The sequence below is a fragment of the Diceros bicornis genome (genome assembly GCF_020826845.1).
Source record: "Diceros bicornis minor isolate mBicDic1 chromosome 12 unlocalized genomic scaffold, mDicBic1.mat.cur SUPER_12_unloc_1, whole genome shotgun sequence".
In the NCBI taxonomy this organism is placed as follows: Eukaryota; Metazoa; Chordata; class Mammalia; order Perissodactyla; family Rhinocerotidae; genus Diceros; species Diceros bicornis.
In genome coordinates this window covers 79,649-106,683 of record NW_026690864.1, presented here as the reverse complement: position 1 = coordinate 106,683, position 27,035 = coordinate 79,649, and the positions used below count along the sequence as shown (strand labels likewise).

The 27,035-nt window shown below is 41.6% G+C and overlaps 1 pseudogene; it reads left to right on the top strand.

Moving 5' to 3' along the window:
* The first annotated feature begins 238 nt into the window (after positions 1-238).
* LOC131401584 (olfactory receptor 2V2-like) lies at positions 239-25,544 on the top strand (annotated as a pseudogene).
* Positions 25,545-27,035: the final 1,491 nt, after the last annotated feature.

Genomic DNA, 27,035 nt, shown 5'->3' with positions numbered 1-27,035 from the left:
TCAACAGCCTGGGGAGGGCCAGGAGTCAGGGCTGAAGTTCATCAGCATCACTTTTCAGAAAATCAGTGGCCTTCATAGGAAGACATCTGTGTTTCAGGTCAGCCGGAAAGACCAGGCAGGAAGCTCAAAGAGAGTGAAGCTATCAAACATCCAGTGGTGGTCAGCTAAGACAAGAAACAGTGTGGGGAATTCAAGCCATGCTTCCTGTACTTTGTGGAGCATGAATATCATAAGCTCCATGGAGCCCAACAACATGGTGCAGGAAGTCGACCAGGTGTGGGACACAAATAGTGTGGGTAGAAGCAGTGCAAGAAATATATGCTGCTGTTTGTGCATGGCAAGCCCAGCTGAGAGGACTTTGTACAGTGGAGGATGGAGGTGTACAAATACTGTGACATTCTCTCCATGGTTTTCAGACTAAGATGCTATCTGGCACCTCTATGGCCTTCAAAAGCATTGTGTCCAAAATAACTGCTGAGCTTAAAGGATGGCCAGGATCCACCTGGAAGATAAGAGGAGAGGTCCATTGGACCTAGGTGCAGGCCAGTCCCTCCACCCTCACCTGGGCAAAACTTCAGAGACTAAGTTGTTTTTCCTTCTCCCTTCTACTCTTGTCCCTCTTTTCTTCCGTGTTTATGGGTGAGAGGAGATGGTTCAGGGTTTCCTGCTAGGCAACTGAGAGGACACAGTGTAATGACCCCATAGGGGAAGGACTCATTACTCCTCGGCCTTAGGGAAGAGCTGGAAGGGAGTTAGCTTCACCAAGGACTTTCAACAGCTGACTCTGGTTCTGCATTCACAGCAGCTCCATGTGCAGGAGCAGGTTTCTGCTGTGTTCAGCCTCCAAGCTTCAAGAGTCCAAAAGAGCGTTTGGTTGCTGAAGAGTAGGAGTCACAAGCATTTCTGGTAGTCTATCATAGGGTACAGTAATCTTCCTACAGCTCAAAAAAGAGGTTTCAGGAGAATTCAAGGGCATGGGTGGATCATCTATTCTTCTTGAGAGCCATTTTTCCCATTTCAGCTGCTGGTGCCAGTTTCCACTCTGCTATCTGAGGACAGTTTTGATCTTGTAGCCGACACTGATGGATTTGTGGGAGCTGCCTAGAACTCTAAATAGCTTTGTTTCTTCCAAATCTTATAGTAAAATTGATGCTCCAGAAAGATGTACTACAGATATTATGCTCTTTTGAATCCTCTGTGCACAGAATTGGGGATGTGCCTGTGTGGCTGAGTTTCCTGTCTGTATAATGTAGGAGTTGGGCCTTCCACTGTGATGTTTTCTCCTTTTGATAACAGTGGCATGGAGCATTGGCTCTAAGAGGCCTGCAAAGGTATGGGTTATTCAGCTAGTCTGAGGGTCCAAGGAGCACTCTGAGGTAAGCCGAATGTCCTGGGGGTCCAGAGGGAGGATTTATGGTAAGAGACGGCAGCGTGGCTAGACTGAGGGGATAGAGGGAAAGGCGGCTTTGAAAGGGCAAGTTCTAGGTTCTCAGGTAGTGGGTATTTTCATTTTAGGCCATGAATTGATGGTTTCAGATGCCCATCAGGGAGCTTCTGCATGGGTTCATAAGAAGCCCAAGCAACCAAGACAGATTTTATTCAGTAATAACTATTGCAGTATGGAAGTGTGGAAATTAATAGTAGAAATCTTAACACAATTGGTGTTAAGGCCTGTAGGGGGAGCTCTCACACCCTATCACACATCCTCAATTAAACCAAACAGGAAGAGATGTTTGCATATTGGACAGCAAGTAAAACTACTTTACTATTGGAGGAACATTTCTCTCCCCACCTGGCAACAGCCCAGCCAATGAGAAATGCCACAGCTCAGCCAATGAGAAGCCATTGCTGCCTTGAACTGTTACTCTCCCCTAATGGACTTTCCTTTACAATAGCCCCTCCCTACTGCCCCCATTTTCTCTATAAAAGGAGCTCGCCTTTTGTGTTTTCTGGATTTGCCTACGGTTTGCCATAGCATGCAGATTCCAAATTGCAATTCTTTTGGCTATTCCCAAATAAATTCATTTTGAGATAAAATAACAGGCAAATTTCCTTTTTAAGTTGACAGAAGAGAGTCTAGTGTAAGTTCAGCCCAAATTCAACTAGTGCAGAGGTAACTACATGTTTTAAAGGGAGGATGAGGGAGTGGGGAGAGAAAGCAGGGAAGTGGAAATTTACAAAAAGCAGGAAGGAGGATTGGTCCATATGACTAGGCTATCTGGGTTTGCTAACTGCTTGTGGACACTGGCTCCCACTCTCCTAGAGAGACTGGGAGACAGGGACCCTATCGTCAAGTGTTGGCTGACACAGATGGTAAATTCCTTTGTGAGCTCTGAGTTTTCCCAGGTAGGAACTTCAAAGGAGAATGGGTCATCCCAGGGACACAGCCTTGAGTTGTTAGAAATGATGCCAGAGTTTGTTCAAGTCTCTTAGGCAGGGTGGTAAAAGAAATCATTTGTGCTGGGAAACTGCAGTCTTTATAGGCCAAGGTTGATGGTAGTGAAGAAGAGGGCTCAAAGGCACCTGATTTTTGTCAAGGAATCTTTGTCAAAACTTCATATGAATAGGTGAAAAAGTTAACATCAATGCAACATGGTAGTCAGATTAGAAAAATGGGTGCTAATGTGCACCTCCCTCCAAAAATCCCAACCACCACATGCTTTTCATAATAAAAATGAATAAAACAAAACCAGCAGCCCTGGCAAGGACAGCAGGCCCCAGGGGCTATTACTGGAGCCCAGGATGGTGTCGGTGTCCAGCCACCGCAGACCTCGGCTGCTGGAGGCTCAGGAGACCTCGCCTTCTGCGGCAGTCTTCTGAGCTTTCCCGCCTCAGGACAGTGGTGGGGAGCAGCGCTGGAGGTCCTGAGTCAGCAGCGAGGCCCACCGACTGTGCCTGGGGAGGAGGCATGTCTCCTGAGGAGCCTTAAGGAGAGGACACAGACTGGGTTGCAGAAGATGGACGGAGTCCAGGGGGCCGGAGGGAGCAGGGGGTCTCAGAGCACTGGGTGAGTGGCACATGTGAGGGCTGGTTCCCTGTGTGTCCTGAAGGGAGTAAGAAATATGAAGCCAAGAACTGGCAGAGGACCGTCATGAGGGATACGTGGTGGGCTGGGTCAAGGGGTTGTTATCTAGAAACAAAGTGGTCAGCCCAGAGGACACTGTGGAAGGAGATATCAGAAATTTACCTCCTGGTACGAAAGGAGAGAGAGAGCCAGCGAGGGGCTGGGACAACCAGGGAGGGCCTGGCTACACACATGCACATAGCCACTCACCCACACATAGAGGGGTGTGTGTGTGTGTGTGTGTGTGTGTGTGTGTGTGTGTGACCTTCTTTAAGAAAAAGAGGCAGTTCCAAGGCTTGTTTGTGTGTATGGTAGGAATGAACAATAGAGTGAAAATAGATTGATGTTGCCAGGAGCCGGGGTGTTCCTGTGGAAGATGGAGAAGGAAACTGGAATGGGGGGAAAAGGGAGAAACCTGATTGGATTGGATTAGAGGTATCAGTTAATTTGTATATTTTTTGTATATATTTTCTAGCTCTACAAACATCTAGAAGCAATGTCACTTCTTAAGCAGTGAGTTCATCTAGGGCTCAGATCCTAGTCTTAAATGTCAGTCCCCACTAAAATGAACTTGGAGAAAGCTGATCCCGGGGCTGGGGCAGAGAAAGCACGGTGTGCATCTGGAGCATCTTGTGCCAGAAAGTACAGATGTGCTCATAACTGATGGGGTCTAGCAAGAGGACAGAGAGGCTGGGCTGAAGAGGCTCCAACTCATCAATTGTGGGGCAATCTGAACATTAAAGTAAAGAATGACAAGAATTGCTCAACAAGCAAATGAGAAAATTCACCAAGCGTGCTGAGAGTCAAGTTTCTCTGTCAGAGAAAGGAAATTACAAAAAATACAGACAGGGGAAAGGAGAGAATGAAAGAAGAACTCTGTGACCTTGTGGTTTTTACTTTGTATAGATAGATGGAACACACGCATGATAGATAGATGATTGATGGATAGGTAGATAGATGGTGCATGATAGATAAATAGATAGATAGGGAGTTGGATATGTGTGCATACAGATGATTCCTAGCTCTAGCTGCTTTGAGAGCTTAAGAAACAATACTCCTGTACCAATGAGCACTCCTAGCACCCAGAACTTGGTTTTTAGTATTATTTTCCACTGAAAGGAACCAAGGCTCCTTACAGAAATGAAGGACTCCAGGGCTGGGTCAGAGAAAAGATGGGTGTGATATTCTCATTTATAATAAGAAATATATATTTAATCTTCAACCTAAGTTCTGGAACAGAGCTCCCAAAACCCTTGGAATTTCCTATGTGATAAGGGTGTCTTTTCATATTCATAACAAGCCCCTTTCAACCACACCCGAGTTTAAATTATGCCATAACTTCTGAAAAGTCCCTAAGGATGGGGCTGGTTGCCAGGGGAAGCAACTATGTGATTAGAGGGTTGTAATTTAGCCCCACTCCCCTCCCCTGGAGGGGTGAGGGGCTGGAGATGGAGTTCAATCTCTGATAGCCAATGATTTAATCAATCATGCCTATGTAATAAGGCCTCCGTAAAACCCAAAAGGAGTGGGTTAGAGGAGCTTCCAGGTTGGTGACCACTTGGAGATGCAGGGAGAGTGGCATTTGGAGAGAGTAGGGAAGCTCTGCACCCCATCCCACATGCCTGGCCCTATGCATCTCTTCCATCTGGCTGTTCCTGAGTTATATCCTTTTATAATAAACCAGTACTCTAGTAAGTAATCTGTTTTTATGAGTTCTGTGAGCTGCTCTAGCAAATTAATTGAACCCAAGGAGTGGATTGTGGAAACCTCTGATTTATCGTGCATTGGTCAAAAGCACAGGTAACAACCTGGACTTGCAGTTGGTGTGTGAAGTGGGGGCAATCTTGTAGGACTGAGCCCTTCACCTGTCAGATCTGACACTATCTCTAGGTAGATGGTGTCAGAATTGAGTTAATAGCTTGGTGGTGTTGAAAAGAACATACCGGAATGAGTCTCCAACATCCTCTACCAGAAAGTAAGGAAATGTTCAAGGAATGATGGGGAGATGCCAATTGTACAGAAAAGTCAGCTTTAAAGGACTCCCACTGGCCAAATTTGAACATCAAATAATTAATGGTGGTTACAGATTAAGGAAAATAGGAATCCAAGAGTATCTATATCTACACTGATATACATAAATAAATGAATGAATAAATGAAGGAGAAGAGAAAGCTCTACCCTACAATAGAGGTCTGAAATATTTCCCCACAAAATACTAATTACTTACTTATTAATTTAGAAGTACAAAACACTTATCAATCAACTTTATAGTGGAGGAGTCTGGCAGACACCATATTAACCAAGTGACGAAAGTTAACATTACCAGATATGACATAAATTTACACTATGTGCCTCCTGATACAATGCGGTGAAAAAAACACAGCAGCATCACTTTTGAGGTGTTCCTGCCCCCAACATTCATAAATCATGAGGAAACATCAGACAAACTGACTGATACTCTTCAAAAATGTCAAGGTCATAGAAAATAAAGGCAAGGTTAAGGAATTATTTCAGATTGAAGGAGACGAAAGAGTAAACACAACAGGTGATGGTAAACACAACAGGTGACCCTGGGTGGGACCCTAGACCTATAGAAGACATTATTTGGAGAAAAAGAGACATTTTAAAAAATGGCTGTGGATCAGATAGTAATATTGGACAAATGTTAACTTCCTGATTTTGATGTATGAGAATGCCCTTGTTTTAAGAAATACACTCTTCAGGAGTAATGGGCTGGCCCGGTGGTGCAATGGTTAAGTGCGCACGCTCCGCTTCGGTGGCCCGAGGTTTGCAGGTTAGGATCCTGGGCGCGCACTGGCGCACTGCTTGTCAAGCCATGCTGTGTTGGCGTCCCATATAAAGTGGAGGAGGATGGGCACAGATGTTAGCCCGGGGCAATCTTCCTCAGCAAAAACAGGAGGATTGGCAACAGATGTTATCTCAGGACTGATCTTCCTCACACACACACAAAAAAAGTATTAAGGAGTAATGGGACCTGATGTTTGTAACTTATTCTCAAATGGTTCATTCCAAAATATAGTAATATATAAAGAGAATGATAAAGGAATGCAGTGGTGTCTGGAAAATGTTTAATAACTGGCTGTCTGGGGAAAAAAGTCTGTAGCATTTGCTGATTTCCATGGTGTAAGTAGTCCCACCGTGGCTGACCTCTGGCTGCCAATGTGACATTGCTAGTGGAGTTGGAAGGAGATGCACATGGTTGGCTCTCGGAAGACACCAGCTCCCGCACAGGACTCGTTTTATACAATTCCAAACAGGGCATTGGGCCATCTATTGTGATTTGTTTCTCTAACAAATCAAATAAATGCATTTTTGAACTTAGGAAAGTATGCTTGGCCACCTGTTATGATAAAATTATAGCCTTATTAACATATTGTGTATGATATTCAGAAAAATGAAGTTTCATTTTCTGTAATGATTTGCATTAGTTTGCAAATATTTTGGGATCCTACTCACAAATGTTTTTGTGATAACATTAAAGATATGTTCCTTGACTGTATGCGACCATTATCTATTCCTTTGAGATCATTTTTGTGCATTAAATAAGAAAAGCAGGGGCTGGCCCCGGGGCTTAGCAGTTAAGTGCGTGTGCTCCGCTACTGGTGGCCCCGGTTCGGATCCCGGGCGCACACCGACTCACCGCTTGTCCGGCCATGCTGAGGTGGCGTCCCACATACAACAACTAGCAGGATGTACAACTACGACATACAACTATCTACTGGAGCTTTGCGGTGGGGGGAAGGAGGAGGATTGGCAATAGATGTTAGCTCAGAACCGGTCTTCCTCAGCAAAAAGAGGAGGATTGGCATGGATGTTAGCTCAGGGCTGATCTTCCTCACAAAAAAAAAAAGAAGAAGAAAGAAAGGAAAAGAAAAAGAGAAAAGAAAACATATAGCTGATACAAAAGGCAACATTAAATCATTTTTAAATGACCAGTAGCTCCATCAGCACATTTTAAATGATGGGAAGCCTGGCCTTAAATTGGAAGGGATCTTAGACATTCAGCTACATGTTTTGTGAGCCACAAAGACTGTGCTGGAGGCCATTCAGGTGGCCAGAACATTCAGAGTAGACACCCATCTCCTTCCAGCCCATGTCCCATGACCCTTTTGCAAGTTTCTAAAAACAGGGCATGATATATTTAGTCCTCCCTACTGTTCACATTTTCCATGCCGTTATCCCTCAAGACTGGGAACCAGTGAACCCAGCACTTATGGGTGGATCCCAGTCCAGTGAACAAACACACCTGTGAGGAGTCTGCTTGTGAGGCTTCTCCTGCTTGAGGCAGCCTGGGGACACTAACTCACAAAGGCTGAGAGAGGACCTCAACCTCCACTGCAGGTGCAAGTCAAGTCATCATTGGCCACACAGGAATCTTACATGAGAAGACAAACATTCCCATGAATTAGGCACTCCCACACATTTTTGCCAGGCTTCTAAATTGGTGCAGCCATATTGAGGTCAATTTTGGTACTGTCAACCAATTTATAAATGTGAACATTCCTGACCCAACAGTTCCACATCCCGGAATCTGTTCTACAGAAATATTCACACCAGTACTTAAAGTTACTGAGGCTGCTCACTGCAGCAGTGTAAGGTTGGAAACCACCTACATGCTACTAGGAAACCAGATAAATAAAGTATGGGGTACTGTGGCACTGTAAATTTTTGTGGTGTACATAAATTTTTACAGGGATCATGTATTGCTTTTGTAATTAAAAAAGTAAGTCAGTGCTTCTTTTCTTTCTGCCTCATGTCGATGGGAAACAATCACAAAAAAATCTTTTTAAAATGTACAGTTGAAACCTTCTGATTTAACAGTCTTCCTACGAAGTAGTGACGTGACATGTTTTTATGTCTTTTAGCGTTTTCACATCACTACCTTTGCTTGCCTCTGTGGCATCCTTCTTTCTTGTCCCTCAGTAGCATCTTGGGCAGGGCCCACAGTGTTCATATAAATTTAATTGTTAAATGATCTGTCCAGTTTGCAAACACTGAACTCACATCCAGTTCTGACCCCTGACAGGTTGGGGGCCTGCAATGGGGAGGGATTGTTCTGCCTCCAGAAACCTCTCCTTCCTCCCTCTGACAGGCTCTTGCTGTTCCCTCAGCACCAGAGGCAAGAGAGAGAGATGAGGGAAACATCGTGCAGCCACAGCCTCCTCTGGGTCCTCCCCATTCCTCAGTTCCTGCAGGTTTGGCTGAACCCCTAACCTCTGCTCTGCCTTTTCATTCCAGGACACCCCAATGCTCCTGTGATGCTGGACCTGTCACCGAGCAGACAGCGTGCTTAGAAAGGATGCAGCAGGGCCGGCTCAGTGGCTTAGCGGTTAAGTGCGCGCGCTCTGATGCTGGCGGCCCGGGTTCGGATCCCGGGCACGCCCCAAGGCACCACTTCTCCGTCCAACCCGAGGCCGAGTCCCACGTACAACAACTAGAAGGATGTGAACCTATGACATACAACTATCTACTGGGGCTTTGGGGGGAAAAAATGAATAAATAAAATCTTTAAAAAAAAAAAAAAGAAAGGATGCAGCAAAATGGCTCAATATGGCCAGCTTTCCAGATGTTCTTTGACCCACAGGAAACTCACACCTTGTTGTGTGTGCCTTGTTGGGGGGCTGGGCAGATTCTCTCCAAGGGCTAAACCCCCAGTTTTCCTTTGGGCAGATCAACAGTCTTATCAAATAAGATGCCAAGCTCTTCTTGCAGGTATCCCCCAAAGTTACCTAATGTTCTTTTAGGGTTGGCTTAAGGGAGTGGCAGTACCCCCCTTCTCTCCGTGGAGGGCAGGAACTTGCCTCTCATGAGCATTACATTCCCAAGGCTGGGAGACCCTCACATCCACCCCATCTACAGTTTTCTTCCCACCCCGCCCCCATTCATCAAAGGAAATCCGCTCCTCTTTTGCCACTTATTTCACACATTTATTTCTTTTATTTATAGCTTATGGTCAATGCAAATTAATTCTATAAAATGAGAAAGCATGAAGAATCAAAACATAATTATGCAAATTAAAAATAGATATTCAACACAAAAAATACAAGTATAAAAGGTTCTTTCATGCACACACAGCAGCGCGAGATTCACCAGCTGTTTCAAAGGACAGCAATGCTTGCTTTTTGTCTTGAAGACCATGGCCTACCAGTTTCTAACCTCAAAAAACTGACTGATACATAGTGTTCCAAATGTAGCCATTTTGATTCTTAAAGGTTAAAGTATTTTCAAAAATTATGTAAAAGAATTATTGCAAACTTAATGATGCTGGTGTTCTCCCAGCATTCCTCCACCATGGGCATCTCTGGTTTGGCATCTGTGGCCCTGGGCCCAGCCTTCGCCCTACTCCCAACACTCCACTTGCTTCCTTCCTGGGCTCTTCCACTAGCAACTCTGGACTGACTTCAGGCCATGTCGTGTCTGGTGGTGATGCCTACTTCCAAAGTCCTGGCCTGGAACTCAGTCCTGGAACCCCCCCCCACGCTGATAAGACTTGGGGGACTCTTCTTCCAGCCACCGGACCCCTGTGTACTGGCTGCCACAGTCCACATGAGGCCAAGGAACTCTTACAGTCTTCCTCTTTCCCAGCAACAATTTGGAGAAGACTTTGCAGACCAAGGTCCAAAACCATGTCATTTCTGGGGCTCTGTGTATCTCTCACTGCTGCTGCCTCCCTGGGATGCTCTCCAAACCTCCCTTGGAGGGTGGATTTATAGAAGAACAGTCAGCGAGAGCCCTAGGACTGGGAAACAGAGAAGCAGCAGGTGACCTGGGCAGGATGGGGGCACTGGGCGGAGTCTTTGCTCAGCCTGGAGCTGGTTTTGGCAAGATAAGCCCCACGCAAGCTGGGGCCCAGCTGTCATCTGCCTTCTAGTAACCTGGAAGCTTACAACCTCATTGTGGGGCCAGGTACTGACCACGATTTCAACTGTCACCTTCTTGCTGGACAAGTTGCTTTCAGTAGGTCAAAGAAGCAAGAGAAGAGACCAATAGCATGAAAAAAATCAAGTCAATGCAAGGAAATGGGTCATTTAAGTGGAATTAGGTCTCTTTGTTGGCAGCATGAGAGAGAACCTCAGGCACAGTAGAAAGGTAACCTAGACTTCAGGTTTCTGCTCTGCAACATGAAAAGCTTAGACGCATCACTCCCATCCTTACAACAGAAAACAACCGAATAAACTAAAAAACAATATCTCCTCTTAGATCTGTCAGAGAATTGAGGTCACAGGGCAGACAACTACCCTGAACACTGGAGAGAGGTGGATACAGAGAATCACAGGTTACCAGGAGCAGAGCCCAAGTGGAGAAGTCCGCTGGTGGACCCAGTACCAGCAGGAACACAAACTGTAGTTTTTCAACTGCTGGAGGCAGATTGTGGACTAGCTGGAGAGTTCCAAACTCCAGGGGACCCCTACACTTTCTTGAGTTTTACCTTCAGGAGCCTCACTGAGTTCTCACTGTGAAGACTGGAGGAAAATCCCCTCCTGCTATGAGCAGGGACAGAGGAAACGCCACCATTTTGAAATATGTTGGAGCACCCTGTTCTTCCTCCAGTTCTCTGTAACAAAGACCAGCACTCAAGGTAAACTATTTCCTCTGACCTGAGGAAGAACGATTAGCCAACTCCAGCTGCCTCTAGCCTTCCTGTCATAGGTAAGGCAGGAAAAAAGCTGAGAATCATTTGTGAAGGTCATATCTCAGGGGCACTGGCCCATAAGAAGACTGAGACCTAATCATAGAACCATAGGCCACTCCCCCTCCCAACACCTCACCACACAGCAACAGGACCCCTGCACAATAACAGCAGATTGCAGTTGAAAAGACTGCAAGGCTCAAACTCTATTTATGAAGGACTTTCTGGGGTAGATAAAAACAAGGACACGAGAGGAACCTGAGCTCTCAGAGAGCTACAGCCACAGCAAACACAGTGTAACTCCTAGCCAGGTCAACATAAATCATCACACTTAATCACAGCCAGTTTACCTTGGTTCCTAATACCTAATGCGTTATGTCCAGTTTTCAACCAAAATTACAAGGCACGCTAAAAGGCAAGGAAAAACAGTGTGAAGGGAAAAAGAAAGCAGCAGAACCAAATTCAAATATGGCAATGATTTTGGAATGATTAGACAGGGAATTTAAAATAACTATGATTAATAGGCTAAGGGTTCTAAAGGAAAAAGTGGACAACATTGCAATACCAATGGATAATGTAAGAGAGAGATTGAAACTCTAAGAAAGAATCAAAAAGAAATACTAGGAAACAAAAAGAAATACTAGAAATCAAAAACACTTTAACAGAAATGCAGAATGCCTTTGCTAGGCTGACCAGTAGACTGGATATGGCTGAGGAAAAAATCTCTGAGCTTCAGGATATGTCAATAGAAACTTCCCAAACTGAAATACAAAGAGAAAAAAGTGAAAACAAAACAAAACAGAATAGAACATTCAAGAACTGTAGGACAATTACAAAAGATACAATATATACATAATAAGAATACCAAAAGGAAGAGAAAGAGAGAAAGGAACAGAAAAAATATTTAAAGTAATAATGACTAAGAATTTCCCCACATTAATAACAGAGAGCAAACCATAAATCCAGGAAGCTTAGAGAACACTAAGCAAGATAAAAAACTAAAAATCTACACCTAGGCATACCATATTCAAATTGCAGAAAACAAAGACAAAAAGAAAAATCTTGAAAGAAGGCAGAGGATAAAAACACCTTACCTATAGAAGAACAATGATAAGAATTTCATCAGAATTCCGTGCAAGCAAGAATTGAATGAAGTGAAATATTTAAAGTGTTGAAAGAAAAAAAATCGTCAACCTAAAATTCTGTATCCAGTGCAATTATCTAGTACAAGATAAGAAAAAAGAAATAAAAGGCATACAGAGGGCCGGCCCCATGGCTTAGCGGTTAAGTTCGCGCGCTCCGCTGCTGGCGGCCCGGGTTCGGATCCCGGGTGTGTAATGACTCACCGCTTCTCCGGCCATGCTGAGGCCGTGTCCCACATACAGCAACTAGAAGGACATGCAGCTGTGACATACAACTATCTACTGTGGCTTTGGGGGAAAAATAAATAAAATTATTTAAAAAAAGGCATACAGATTGAGAAGGAAGACATAAAAATGTTCGTGTTCACAGATGACATGTTTATCTGTGTAGAAAATCCCAAAGAATTGACAAAAACTCCTGGAACTAAGAAGTGATTATAGTAAGGTTACAGGATACAAGGTGAACATACACAAGCCTATTGCTTTCCTATATACCAGCAATGAACAATTGGGATTTGAAACTAAAAACAACACAGTACCATTTACATTAGCGCCGCACAAAATGAAGTACTTAGGAATAAATCTAACAAAATAGGTACAAGATCTATATGAAGAAATCTGAAGAAAGAAATCAAAGAAATTCTCAATAAATGGAGAGATATTCCATGTCCATGGATAGGAAGACTCAATATTGTTAAAATGTCAGTTCTTCCTACTTTGATCTATAGATTCAATGCAATCCCAATCAAAATCCCACCAAGTTATTTTTGCGAATATCAACAAAACTAATTCTAAGTTTACCTGGAAAAGAGGCAAAAGAATCAGAATAGCCAACACAGTATTGAAGAAGAACAAAGTTGGAGGACTGACACTTCCTGACTTCAAGACTTACTATAAAGCTACAGTAATCAAGACAGCATGGTATTGGCAAAGAAATAGACAAATAGATCAATGGTAAAAAATACAGAGGCTAGGAGAGTGACGTCAGCATCATGGCGGAGTGAGTTTTCCCATGAACTCTTCCCCCAATAAGATACAACAAAAGGAACAGTCACAGACCAACAACGGAATCCAAGACAGTGAAAAGCTAGATCAGAAAGATCCACACTACAGCACATCTGAGAGTGGAACGTGCTGGGCCCCTGGAGGAAGTGGGGAGAGAGGACTCAAAAGAGTCACAGGGCTACCATCAACATCTGAGCACCCCAGAGAGCGGATAATGAGGGGCAAAAGAGAAGCCCCCCACACCAGGGACCCAGAGGGCAAAAGAGAGAGCCACCCCCTCCCCGCAAACTGGAACCTGCAGCTCAGCTGACCAGACCAGACCAAGCGATCAGCGGCAGACTAGACCAAGCAATCTGACCCGTGGATCTCAGCAGAAAAACCAAGGCAGAGTGCAGGAGGCTTAGATTACACAGCCTTTTACCACCACACAGTGGTGGCAGGTGGAAATTGCAACCAGAGATTTCCAGGATGAGGAAAAACAAAGCCAACACAGGACCCACAGTGCAAAGATATATGAAATCACCAGACCAGAAGGAAAATGACAAACACCCAGAAACCAACCCTGAAGACATAGAAATCCATAATCTAAACGACAGAGATTTCAAAATAGCTATCATAAAAACACTCAACGAAATATGAGACAACACAGACAAACAATTCAGTGAGATTAGGAGTTTCTTCACAAAAGAGATTGAAATCATAAAGAAAAACCAATCACTGCTGATGGAGATGAAGAACACAATGGAGTAGATAAAGGAGAATCTGGAATCTTTAAAGAACAGAGCTGACAATATGGAGGAAAGAATTAGCATTTTAGAGGATAGGAATACAGATATGGTCCAGATGGAAGAGGAGAGAGAACTAAGACTAAAAAGAAATGAAGAAAGTCTCCGAGAAATATCTGACTCTATTAGGAAATGTAACATAAGAATTATAGGTATTTCTGAGGGAGAAGAGAGGGAAAGAGGAACAGAGAGCCTATTCAAGGAAATAATAGCTGAGAATATCCCAAATCTGGGGAAGGAGCAGGAAATACCAGTAAGCGAAGCCAACAGGTCACCTAAATATATTAACAGACAAAGGCCCTCTCCACAACACCTAGTGGTAAGCCTAGCCAGAGTCAATGACAAAGAAACAATATTAAGGGCAGCTAGACAAAAACAAAAAATAACGTACAAAGAAACTCTTATCGGGCTCTCAGTGGATTTCTCAACAAAAACTTTACAGGCTAGGAGAGACTGGAATGATATATTCAAAATACTGAAAGACAAAAACTTTCAGCCAAGAATACTCTATCCAGAAAAAATATCCTTCAAATATGATGGAGAAATAGTAACTCTCCCAGATAAACAAAAGCTAAGGGAGTTCATGGCCACGAGACCCCCACTACAAGAAATACTCAAAAAGGCCCTCAGGCCTTAACAAAAGAAGAGAAAGGGAATACAAAGCTTGGAGCAAGGAGAAAAATAGGTAAACAAACTCAGAAAAATAGTAGATCTTTACCGGAATAGGTTAGCAACTATTTAAATACTAAAATCAAGGTCAAAGGAAGGAATTCACCAAAAATAAATTTAACCTCATCACTGTAAACACACAGCCACAACACAAGATAAAATAAGGTATAACAAGAACGACTTAGAAGGAGAAGAGGAAAGTGATTGAATTGACTTAGTATAAGGAAATAGGAGGCCATCAGATAATGGAATATCTGATACACAAGATTTTTTACACAAACCTCAAGGTAACCACTAAACAAATAATCAAAACAAAATCACAAATGATAAACAAAGAGAAAACTAGAAGAGTCATAAGACAGAACAACCAAACTGAATTGGCAGTCCAAAACAAATGGGACAAGAAACAAAGGAAACACAAAAGAACCAGAAAATAAGTGACAAAACAGCAACATTAAGCCTTCATATATCAATAATTACCCTAAATGTAAATGGATTGAACTCTCCAATCAAAAGATACAGAGTGGCAGGATGGATTAAAAAGCAAGACCCAACAATATGCTGCCTCCAGAAAACACATCTCAGAACTAAAGCCAAGCACAGGCTCAGAGTGAAAGGACGGAAGACGATATTTGAAGCTAATGGCAAACAAAAGAAAGCAGGTGTTGCCATACTCATATCAGACAAAGTAGACTTCAAGATAAAACAGGTTAAGAGAGACAAAGAAGGGAAATGTATAATAATAAAAGGGGCACTCCACCAAGAAGACATATCACTTATAAATATATATGCACCCAACATAGGAGCACCAATATACATAAAGTAACTATTAACAAACCTAAAAGGAGACATTAACAACAACACAATAATAGTAGGGGATCTTAATACCCCACTTACATCAATGGATAGATCATCCAGACAAAAAGTCAATAAAGAAATAGTACACTTAAATGAAAAACTGGATGAGATGGACCTAGTAGACATATACAGAGCACTCCATCCAAAAACAGCTGACTACACGTTCTTCTCAAGCGTGCATGGAACATTCTCAAGGATAGAACATATGTTGGGAAACAAAGCAAGCCTCAATGAATTTAAGAAGATTGAAATCATAACAAGCATCTTTTCAGACCATAATGCTATGAAACTGGAAATGAACCATGAAAAAAAACTGGGAATGTGACAAAAATGTGGAGATTAAACAAGACGCTACTGAAAAACCAATGGATCATTGATGAAATTAAAGGAGAAATCAAAAACTATCGGGAAACAATCAAAAATGAAAATATGCCATACCAAACCATATGGGATGCAGCAAAAGCGGTCCTGAGAGGGAAACTCATAGTGATACAAGCCCACCTTAACAAACAAGAAAAATCCCAAATAGGCAACCTTAAATTACACCTAACAGAACTAGAAAAAGAAGAACAAACAAAGCCCAAAGTCAGCAGAAGAAGAGAAATAATAAAAATCAGAGCAGAAATAAATGAAATTGAGACCAAGAAAACAGTAGAAAGGATTAATGAAACAAATAGTTGGTTCTTTGAGAAGATAAACAAAATCAACAAACCCTTAGGCAGGCTTACTAAGAAAAAAAGAGAAAAGGCTCAAGTAAATAAAATTAGAAATGAAAGAGGAGAAATTACAATGGATACCACGGAAATACAGAGGATTGTAAGAGAATACTATGAGAAATTATATGCCAACAAATTGGACAATCTAGAAGAAATGGATAAATTCTTAGACTCATACAACCCCCCAAAACTGAACCAAGAAGAAATGGAGAATCTGAATAGACAAATCACAAGTAAAAAGATTGAAATAGTAATCAAAAACCTCCCAAAAAATAAAAGTCCAGGACCAGATGGCCTCTCTGGTGAATTTTGTCAAACATTCAAAGAAGATTTGATACCCATCCTTCTCAAACTATTCCAAAAAATAGAGGAAGATGGAACACTTCCTAAATCATTCTATGAGGCCAACATCACCCTGATACCAAAGCCAAACAAAGACAATACAAAGAAAGAAAATTACAGGCCAATATCACTGTTGAACATAGATGCAAAAATACTCAACAAAATATCGGCAAACCGAATACAGCAATACATTAGAAAGATCATACACCACGATCAAGTGGGATTTATACCAGGGACACAGGGATGGTTCAACATCTGCAAATCAATCAACGTGATATATCACATCAACAGAAAAAAGAATAAAAACCACACGGTCATCTCTATAGACACAGAGAAGGCATTTGACAAGATACAACATCCTTTTATGATAAAAACTCTCAACCAAATGGGTATAGAAGGAAAGTACCTCAACATAATAAAGGATATTTATGACAAACCCACAGCCAACATCATACTCAATGTGGAAAGACTGAAAGCCCTTCCTCTGAGAACAGGAATGAGGCAGGGCTGCCCACTCTCACCACTCCTGTTCAACATAGTACTGGAGGTTTTGGCCAGAGCAGTTAGGCAAGAAAAAGGAATAAAAGGAATCCAAATAGGCAACGAAGAAGTGAAACTCTCACTATTTGCAGATGACTTGATTTTATATATAGAAAACCCTAAATAATCCGTTGGAAAACTACTAGAAATAATCAACAACTACAGCAAAGTCACAGGGTATGAAATCAATCTACAAAAATCAGTTACATTTCTGTATGCTAATAATGAACTAACAGAAGGAGAGCTCAAAAAGATAATACCATTTACAATTGCATCACAAAGAATAAAACACCTAGGAATAAATCTTACCAAGGAGGTGAAGGACCTATACAATGAGAACTACAAGACATTACTGAAAGAAATCTATGATGACATAAAGAAATGGAAAGATATCCCATGCACATGGATTGGAAGAATAAACATAGTTAAAATGTCTATATTACCTAAAGCAATCTACAGATTCAGTGCAATCCCAATCAGAATCCCAATGACATTCTTCACAGAAATAGAAAAAGAAATAATAAAATTTATATGGGGCAACAAAAGACCCCGAATAGCTAAAGAAATCCTAAGAAAAAAGAACAAAGCAGGAGGCATCACAATCCCTGACTTCAAAACATACTACAAAGCAATAGTAATCAAAACAGCATGGTACTGGTACAAAAACAGACACACAGATCAATGGAACAGAATTGAAAGCCCAGAAATAAAACCACACATATATGGACAGCTAATTTTCGACAAAGGTGCTAAGAAAATGCAATGGAGAAAGGAAAATCTCTTCAATAAATGGTGTTAGGAAAACTGGACAGCCACATGCAAAAGAATGAAAGTGGACCATCTGCTATCATCATTCACAAAAATTAACTCAAAATGGATCAAAGACCTGAAGGTGAGACCTGAAACAATAAAACTCATAGAAGAAAATATAGGCAACACACTATTTGACATTGGTCATAAAGGAATCTTTTCTGATGAAATGCCTACCCAGACTAGGGAAACTAAAGAAAAAATAAGCAAGTGGGACTTTATCAGATTAAAGAGCTTCTACAAGACAAACGAAACCAGAATCAAGATGAACAGACAACCCAGCAGCTGGGAGAGAATATTTGCAAAACATACATCTGACAAGGGGTTGATCTCCACAATATATAAAGAACGCACACAACTGAACAACAAAAAGCAAACAACCCAATCAAAAAATGGGCAGAGGAAATGAACAGACACTTCTCCAAAGAAGATATACAGATGACCAATAGGCACATGAAAAGATGTTCAACATCACTAATCATCAGGGAAATGCAAATCAAAGCAACACTAAGATATCACCTCATGCCTGTTAGAATGGCTATAATCACCAAGACAAAAAACAACAAGTGCTGTAGAGGATGTGGAGAAACAGGAACCCTCATACACAGCTGGTGGGAATGCCAACTGGTGCAGCCTCTATGGAAAACGGTATGGAGATTCCTCAAAGAATTAAAAATAGAGATGCCCTATGACCCAGCCATCCCATTACTGGGAATCTATCCAACGAACCTGAAATCAACAATCCAAAGAGGCTTATGCAATAAAATGAAGAGTAAAAATCACACGATCATCTCACTAGATGCAGAGAAAGCATTTGACAAGATACAGCACCCATTTATGATAAAAACTCTGAATAAAATGGGTATAGAAGGAAAGTACCTCAACATAATAAAGACCATATATGAGAAACCCACAGCTAATATCATCCTCAATGGTGAAAAACTGAAAGCTATTCCTCTAAGAACAGGAACCAGACAAGGATGCCCACTGTCACCACTCTTATTTAACATAGTACTGGAAGTCCTAGCCAGAGCAATCAGGCAAGAGAAAGAAATAAAAAGGATCCAAATTGGAAAGGAAGAAGTGAAACTGTCACTATTTGCAGATGACATGATTTTATATATAGAAAACCCTAAAGAATCCACCAGAAAACTTTTAGAAGTAATAAACAAATATGGTAAATTTGCAGGATACAAAATCAATGTACAAAAATCAGTTGCATTTCTATACACTAGTAACGAAGTAGAAGAAAGAGAAATTAAGAATACCATCCCATTTACAATTGCAACAAAAAGAATAAAATACCTAAGAATAAACTTAACCAAAGAGGTGAAAGAGCTGTACACGGAAAACTATAAAACATTGCTGAAAGAAATTGAAGAAGACACAAAGAAATGGAAAGATATTCCGTGTTCTTGAATTGGAAGAATTAACATAGTTAAGATGTCCATACTTCCTAAAGCCATCTATAGATTCAATGCAATCCCTATCAAAGTTCCAACAACATTTTTCACAGAAATAGAACAAAGAATCCTAAAATTTATTTGGAACAAAAAAAGACCCCAAATAAGTAAAGGAATCCTGTGAAAAAAGAACAAAGCTGGAGGTATCACACTCCCTGATTTCAAAATATACTACAAAGCTATAGCAACCAAAACAGCATGGTACTGGCACAAAAACAGACACACAGATTAACGGAATAGAATCCAAAGCCCAGAAATAAACCCACACATCTATGGACAGCTAATCTTGGACAAAGGAGCCAAGAACATACAATGGAGAAAAGAAAGTGTCTTCAACAAATGGTGTTGGAAAAACTGGACAGCCACATGCAAAAAAATGAAAGTAGACCCTTACCTTACACCATACACAAAAATTAACTCAAAATGGATTAAAGACTTGAATGTAAGACCTGAAACTATGAAACTTCTAGAAGAAAACATAGGCAGTACGCTTTTCGACATTGGTCTTAGCAACATATTTTCAAGCACCATGTCTGACCGGGCAAGAGAAACAATAGAAAAAGTAAACAAATGGGACTACATCAAACTAAAAAGCTTCTGCACAGCAAAGGAAGCCATCAACAAAACGAAAAGACAACCTAACAATTGGGAGAAGATATTTGCAAACCATTTATCTGATAAGGGCTTAATCTCCAAAATATACAAAGAACTGATGCATCTCAACAACAAAAAAACTAACAACCCGATTAAAAAATGGGCAAAAGACCTGAACAGACATTTCTCCAAAGAAGATATACAGATGGCCAACAGGCACATGAAAAGATGTTCAAAATCATTAACTATCAGGGAAATGCAAATCAAAACTACAATGAGATATCACCTCATGCCCGTCAGAATGGCTATAATTAACAAGACAGGAATCAACATGTGTTGGAGAGGATGTGGAGAGAAGGGAACTGTCATACTGGTGGGAGTGCAAACTGGTGCAGCCACTATGGAAACCAGTATGGAGATTCCTCAAAAAATCAAGGATAGAACTACCATATGATCCAGCTATTCCACTGCTGGGTATTTATCCAAAGAACTTGAAAACACCAATACGTAAAGATACATGCACCCTTGTGTTCATTGCAGCATTATTCACAATAGCAAGACTTGGAAGCAACTTAAGTGCCCATCTACCGATGAATGGATAAAGAAGATGTGGTATATATACACAATGGAATACTAAAGTCATAAAAAAAGTCATAAAAAAAGACAAAATCGTGCCTTTTGTGGCAACATGGATGGACCTTGAGGGTATTATGCTAGGCAAAATAAGTCAGACAGAGAAAGACAAATACCATATAATTTCACTCATACGTGGAAGATAGTCAATCACATAGATAAGGAGAACATATTCATGGTTACCAGAGGAGAAGGGGGTGGGGTGAGGGTGAAAGAGGTAAAGGGGCACATATGTATGGTGACGAATTAAGAACTAGACTCTTGGTGGTAAGCACAATGCAGTCTACCCAGAAACTGAAATATAATGATGATGTACACTTGAAATTTACACAATGTTATAACCAATATGACCTCAATAAAATAATACTAAAAAAGAAAAACTATGAAGGACGAGTAGACTTATCAGATATTAAAATATACATAAAGTGTCTTTAAGTAAAAAAAAAACCAAATAGGTAGGGAAGGAGATTCTATAGTGGTCCTAGCTAAAAGTAAAGCTGTTTCTTGGTTGTATGCAATCAAGTTTTACCCGATCAGAGGACTAGAGGACTTTGGAGGAGGATATGCCACGTGAATGGAACAGCATGAGCAAACCAAAAAGGTCAAACAAAAGCTGTATTTGGCAGCTGCAGGTGTCAGATCATTTGGAATATAGGGCTTGTTTAGAGGGAGTTGGGGATGAAAAGCTGAAAAGGGAGAGCGGGACCACATGGGAACTTCAATCCGTTAGAGGTGGACGTGGGCTCAAAGTCTGACCTGTGAAGGGACCCACAGAGTGGCTCTCAGTACACACTGCAGTACACTGCAGTACGCAAGGAGAGGCACAGTCAGGGCCATTACATGCATGCTGGCAACGGTGATGCTCTGAACATAGCGGTGACACCAAGGATGAAAACAGAGGGCTGGTTGTAAGAAGCAAGAGTCTGTGTTAAGACAAACCAACAGGACCAGGAGAGTGTTTGATTTGGGGTACATGGGGTAGCCAGCATGGATCTTATTGAGCTTGAATGGGGCAATAGGTATCATTTTAAAGAAATAAGATGGGAATAGGAAATATTGTTTTTCTGGGACATGCAGGTAAGAATTAAAGCTTAAATTGTTTTCTGTTTGAGGTGTCAGCAAGAAATGTGATTGCATATATTCAGGCAGGCAATTGGAAGTTGGAGTTGGGGCTGAGGCTTGGGAGGGGTGTCTGGGATCCAATGGGGATTTTGGTCTCATTTGGAGAGACAGGAGGACAGAAAGATTCTCTGACTCCTCCACCTCAGCCTCATGGTCATCACCCTGAGATCTTTCCCTGAGTTTCACAGGGCCAGAAATGTAATTGTGATTTTCATCTATGATTACGAATTCCACTTCTACTAACCAACACAAAAAACAGAAACTTAACCATAAATGATCATGTATTCATCTGTGATGTTAAAAGATACACTGAGGCACATTAAAAATTTTAAGAGTTTATTTGAGCAAAAAGCAATTCCAATTGTGCAGCATCAAACTGGAAGTGCTTAGGAGTGCTCCACTGACAGGAACCAAGGGAAAGACTTTTATAGAGAAAAGGCAGAAGAAAAGCAAGGAAGTTATCTGATTGGCTATACTTAAGCATTTGACTTATTGGAAATCCTAGTTGGCTATTTTTGGTTGATTGTCCTTAGGTTTTGATATCTTTGTCTTGAGACATTTACAGGCTTAGGTTTGGGTTTGCTTGGTAGGATGGTAAGGCATTAAAGCCACTCAGCCTATTGGCCTCCTTGTTTAATTAATTTAACAGTGATGAGAGTTATATCCGAAAGGAAACCAGTACTGCCCTTCAGTAAAAGGATCTCTAATGTTTAAGAGTACAGATTATGGATCAGAAGCCTGCTGAGAGAGCTAAGAATTACAGAAAGGGAACTGTAATTTCCTATCTGAGAATTTCTCCAAGATAAGGTAGCTTGCCCTTCTAAAGATATTTTTCCCTCAAACAGCCAGGTATAAATTATCTGGAACTTACATTCCAAAGGCCCCTTCTCAAGTTTTGGGAAGGGGCCCATACTTACTCACCATGTAACCTTGGACAATCCAGCCAGCTCCTCAGAGCCTCAACTTCCTCATTTGTAAAAGAGGGGCTAATTTAATAATCACTGTACCTTCATTGCAGGATCACTATGAGGTCAAATGAGGAATAGGTATGAGCACTGTGCGATGCAAAAGTCAAACATTATTTTTACTGATTGTGTATTGCCTGTCACTAGACCAGGCAGATGAGAAACAGACTGACAAACTCAAAATCTTTGATTCTTTGTTTTCTAGGCAACTTGCATGGCACCACCTTTCTTACATGACAAGATCACTTGTTAAAATTATCTGAGTCCCATTTATTTATATCAGCAATCAGGGTATGAGACTAGAACATGAAAGGCTGTGCAGACAGCCTCTAAGATGGTCCCATTGGTCCTCATTTCCTGGTATTCATGCCCTCGTGGGCTCCCTTCCCAGTGAGCATGGGCTGGATTTAGTGACTCACTTCTAAAGACTAGAACTCAGCAGAGCTCACAGAGTGTCACTTCCAATTCCAGGTTATAAGACCACAGCTTCTGTGTGGGGTGCTTTTGCTCTCCCTCTCTCTTCCATCACTCACCCTGGGAGAAGTCAACTGCCATGCTGTGAGGGGCCTTTGAAGAGGGCCTGAGTCTGCCAACAGCCGCACGAGTGATCTTGGAGTGGAGCCTCCTCCAGTCCAGCCCTGAGAGGACTATCATCTGGCCAACAGCTGACGGTAACCTCCTGAGAGACATAACACCAGAGGCAAACAACTAAGCTGCACCCACATTCCTGATGCACAGAAACTGTGAGATAACAAATGTTCCCTGTTTTATTCCAAGCTGCTAAATTTTGGAGCTATTTGTTCCACAGCAGTAGATAGCTCATACAAACTTAAGGAAAAAATATTCACTGCTGTGCTACCTTCAGAACCATGAAAATGCCTGATAGTTCAGCCCTGGATGGATCATGAGACAAGTGAAATTAGAAGGAGGCTGATGAGAAAGAAGAGAGAGAATCCTATAAAAACCGTAAAGGCCTTAGACAGTGAAAACAAGGTTCACTGGGTGAGTGTGAGGACAACAATAAAAGAGTTGTGCCTAAATAATGGCAGTGTTTTCCACTCAGTTGTTTATAATTATTTATTCTGTTATTTGCCTTGGGTTCAGATACTGCAACTATCATATCATCAAGGGAGTTTTATCTTTTTTAATATGCATGACTTTTATTCCTCGATTTAGCTTTGTCCGTCTAAAATCAGGCCATGCCTCCTGTTTCATTCCATAGTAACATATTTAGAAAAAATTCTTGACCAAAGATCAAGGAAAATCCCTTTTCAGTGACACGCTCCAAATAAATTGATTGAAACTTTTATAAGGCAGTGAGTAAAAGGTTCAGAAAGCCAGGTGCAAGTTTTCAGTCAGAAGGTTTTTATAAAGAAGGCTCTTTGATTTCTACTAAAAGTAACTTTGTAAGTAGGTATTAACTGTACTTGATTCCAGCCCACTTATACTGAAGCCTTGATCCTGGAGTTATTTAAAAGTCTCAGCACAATTAAAGACCTCACTGTTCTTAAGAGGTTTGGGAACCAAGTCACTGTTGCTCCCCATTGGATTGTGACTTTTTGTCAACCCAATATTGACAACAATGGCATCCAACTGCAGCTCTTCCTTCTCATATGGGGCACTAGAGAGCACTTCCATAATTGATATTACAAACATAACAGAGTGGCCAGCATGATAAACTCTCAGCACATACAGAAAGATATACAGACTAAAGAGAAAATTATGCTTGATTCCCTTCCCTTTCTGTAACACATAAATTATCTCATGGGAGTGAAATGGCCTAAGCCCTCTTAGAGATAGTTTACCAAGTCCATGTGGTCTCAGACAGTAGACTCTGTATCATACAGTAAAGCCAAGACTTTGCCTGCTAAAGGGGATTCTCCAAAGGTCCCATGACACATAAAATAACTCAGTTTCTACTCATCTAGATAAGGATACACACCAGTCCAGATATGTGGTCCAATTCCATGAGCTGGGAGAACTCCTATTGCTGTGTCATAGAGATATGAAGGAGTGTCCTCTTCTATGTCCCAAAGCTTTTGTTGCTGAGGCCTCATGAGTTACAAACAAAACAGCTAGCTGAAGATGTGGAATGCAGAGGTTAAAGAAATGTCAGTCCAACCAATATTTTTTGTCCATGTTCACAGGTTACCGGAAACATCAACTGAGCCACGGAGACGTGGTTGAACCAATCATCCACAGATGACTTTGTCCCATTGGGCATCTTTTCCCACAGTCCAACTGACCTTGTACTTTTCTCAGCAATCATGATAGTCTTCACAGTGGCCCTCTGTGGGAATGTCCTCCTCATCTTCCTTATCTACACAGATGCTTGACTTCATACACCCATGTACTTCTTCCTCAGTTCTTCCTCATGGACCTCATGTTGGTCTGTACCAATGCGCCAAAGATGGCAGTCAACTTCCTGTCTGGCAGGAAGTCCATCTCCTTTGTGGGTTGTGGTATACAAATTGGCTTCTTTGTCTGTCTCGTGGGATCGGAGGTGCTCTTGCTGGGACTCGTGGCTTATGATCGCTGTGTGGCCATTAGCCACCCACTTCACTATCCCATCCTCATGAGTCAGAGAATCTGTTTGGGATTGCTGGGAGCTCCTGGGCCTTTGGGATAATAGACAGTTTGATCCAGACGGTAGTAGTAATGACCTTTCCCTACTGTGGTTTGAGGGAGGTGGACCACTTCTTTTGTGAGATGCTATCTTTTTTGAAGCTGGCCTGTATAGACACATCCCTTTTTGAGAATGTGATATTTTCTTGCTGTGTCTTCATGCTGTTCCTTCCCTTCTCCATCATCTTGGCCTCCTATGCTCGCATCCTGAGGGCTGTTTTCCAGATGCACTCTGCTCAGGATGGTGAAAAGGCTCTGGCCACCTGTACCTCCCACCTGACAGCTGTCTCCCTCTTCTATGGGGCAGCCATGTTCATCTACCTGTGGCCTAGGCGCTACCGGGCCCCCTGCCATGACAAGGTGGTCTCTATCCTCTACACGGACCTTACTCCTATGCTCAATCCTCTCATTTATAGCTTGAGGAACCGGGAGGTGATGGGGACCCCGAGGAAGAGGCTGGACCATTGCAGGGTTGGCAGGCAGGCCTGAAGGTCCAGAGCATCCTGTGCCTGGTGCTGCCACCTCCTGGCTATGTGATGTTGGGTAAGTAATCTACTTTATGTGAGTTTCAGTTTCCTCATTAATAATCAGGATTATGACACCCAAGACTTGCAGAGGTCTTTTTAAACCCTAAAGCAGTACTCTATAGCTCTGATGAAAAACCAGCTTTTTCCCCTCAGTCTTTTTTGGACTAATTCTTTTGTAAAATACATTAAAATGGAATACAGGACTTTGTGAACTCAAGATCTGTGCAGAAGTAACGCATTGGGATTGCTATTACTTATTATTCAAAATTGGAACTACATCTGCTATCAGAGGATGCCCTGAGCTTAACTTCTTAATTCTTATTGCTAACGTCAATTCCTACATGCTTGGAGATTAATAAATACATTTGTAAACAACCCATGATTAATGAGTAAACTACGATGGAAATTAGAATGTATTTCCAATTAAAAATACTATTCATCAAATCTTTTGGGGTGGAATTAAAACTATCCTTAGAGAGAAATGTATAATCCTAGATTATATATATTTATATATTATTGTGTATAATATAGAAAAGTTGAATTTCTAAGTTCTAAGCATTCATCACAAGCTAGAAAAAGAGCAGAAAATTAAACACAAAGAAAATAGACGACACAAAATGATAAATATTAGAGGAAGGCTTCACAAACTAAAAGACAAACATCGAAAGGATAAATAAAACTAAATTAGATTCTAATAAATGACAAATATACTCAATAAAATCCTAGTAATAATGTTCAAAAAAAGAGAAAAATTGCAACAAATGAATACCAAGGCTTAAAAGGGAATGAATTAGGGTCACTCTTTGTGTTGTACATTCTATGGGTTTTGACAAATACATAGTAATATGTATCCGCCATTACAGATTCATATAGAACTATGGTTTCACTGCCCTAAAATCCCCTTTGCTCCAGGGCCATAGAGGTGTGTGTGACCTTTGTCAAAGTCATAGATGTTTGGGGTGATGGTGAATACAAAGATTCCTTCCAGCTAGTATCCTCTGCTTTAGGGTGAGGAAAGGGAGGAATTTCTCACAACGGCATTAATAATGGAGGAAACCAATGTTGAGGGTGCAGAAGTGGATCATCACAACATATTGATCCCGGAATGAGCATGGTTAAAAGAACTGAGGAAAAGGAAAGGAGGTCAATTTTTAGAAAATCAAAAATGCAACTTTATTTCTGCATTGATCTTGAGTTACCGATTTGGAATCTTATAAATTCAGCATGACTTTTGCTTCCCCAGGCAGGGCCTCATGGGCTTGTGGTGTTTCTGCACTCATGATTGGTGTGCAGCCCTGCATGGGTCACACATAGAATGTCCTGTGGCTGCCCTGGGCCCTGGGTGTGTGAGGCTGTCCCTCCCTATCTTGCACTTTGGAGGCTGTGATGCTGGAGTGTTCTTGTCTGAGCCCTTAGTGACATGGGCCCTTTCTGACACTTGCACCTTACACCTGACATTGCCTCCTCTGATGCAGTTCATTTGCATCACTGCAAATGTTGTTCATGCAAATGACTTGACTCAGG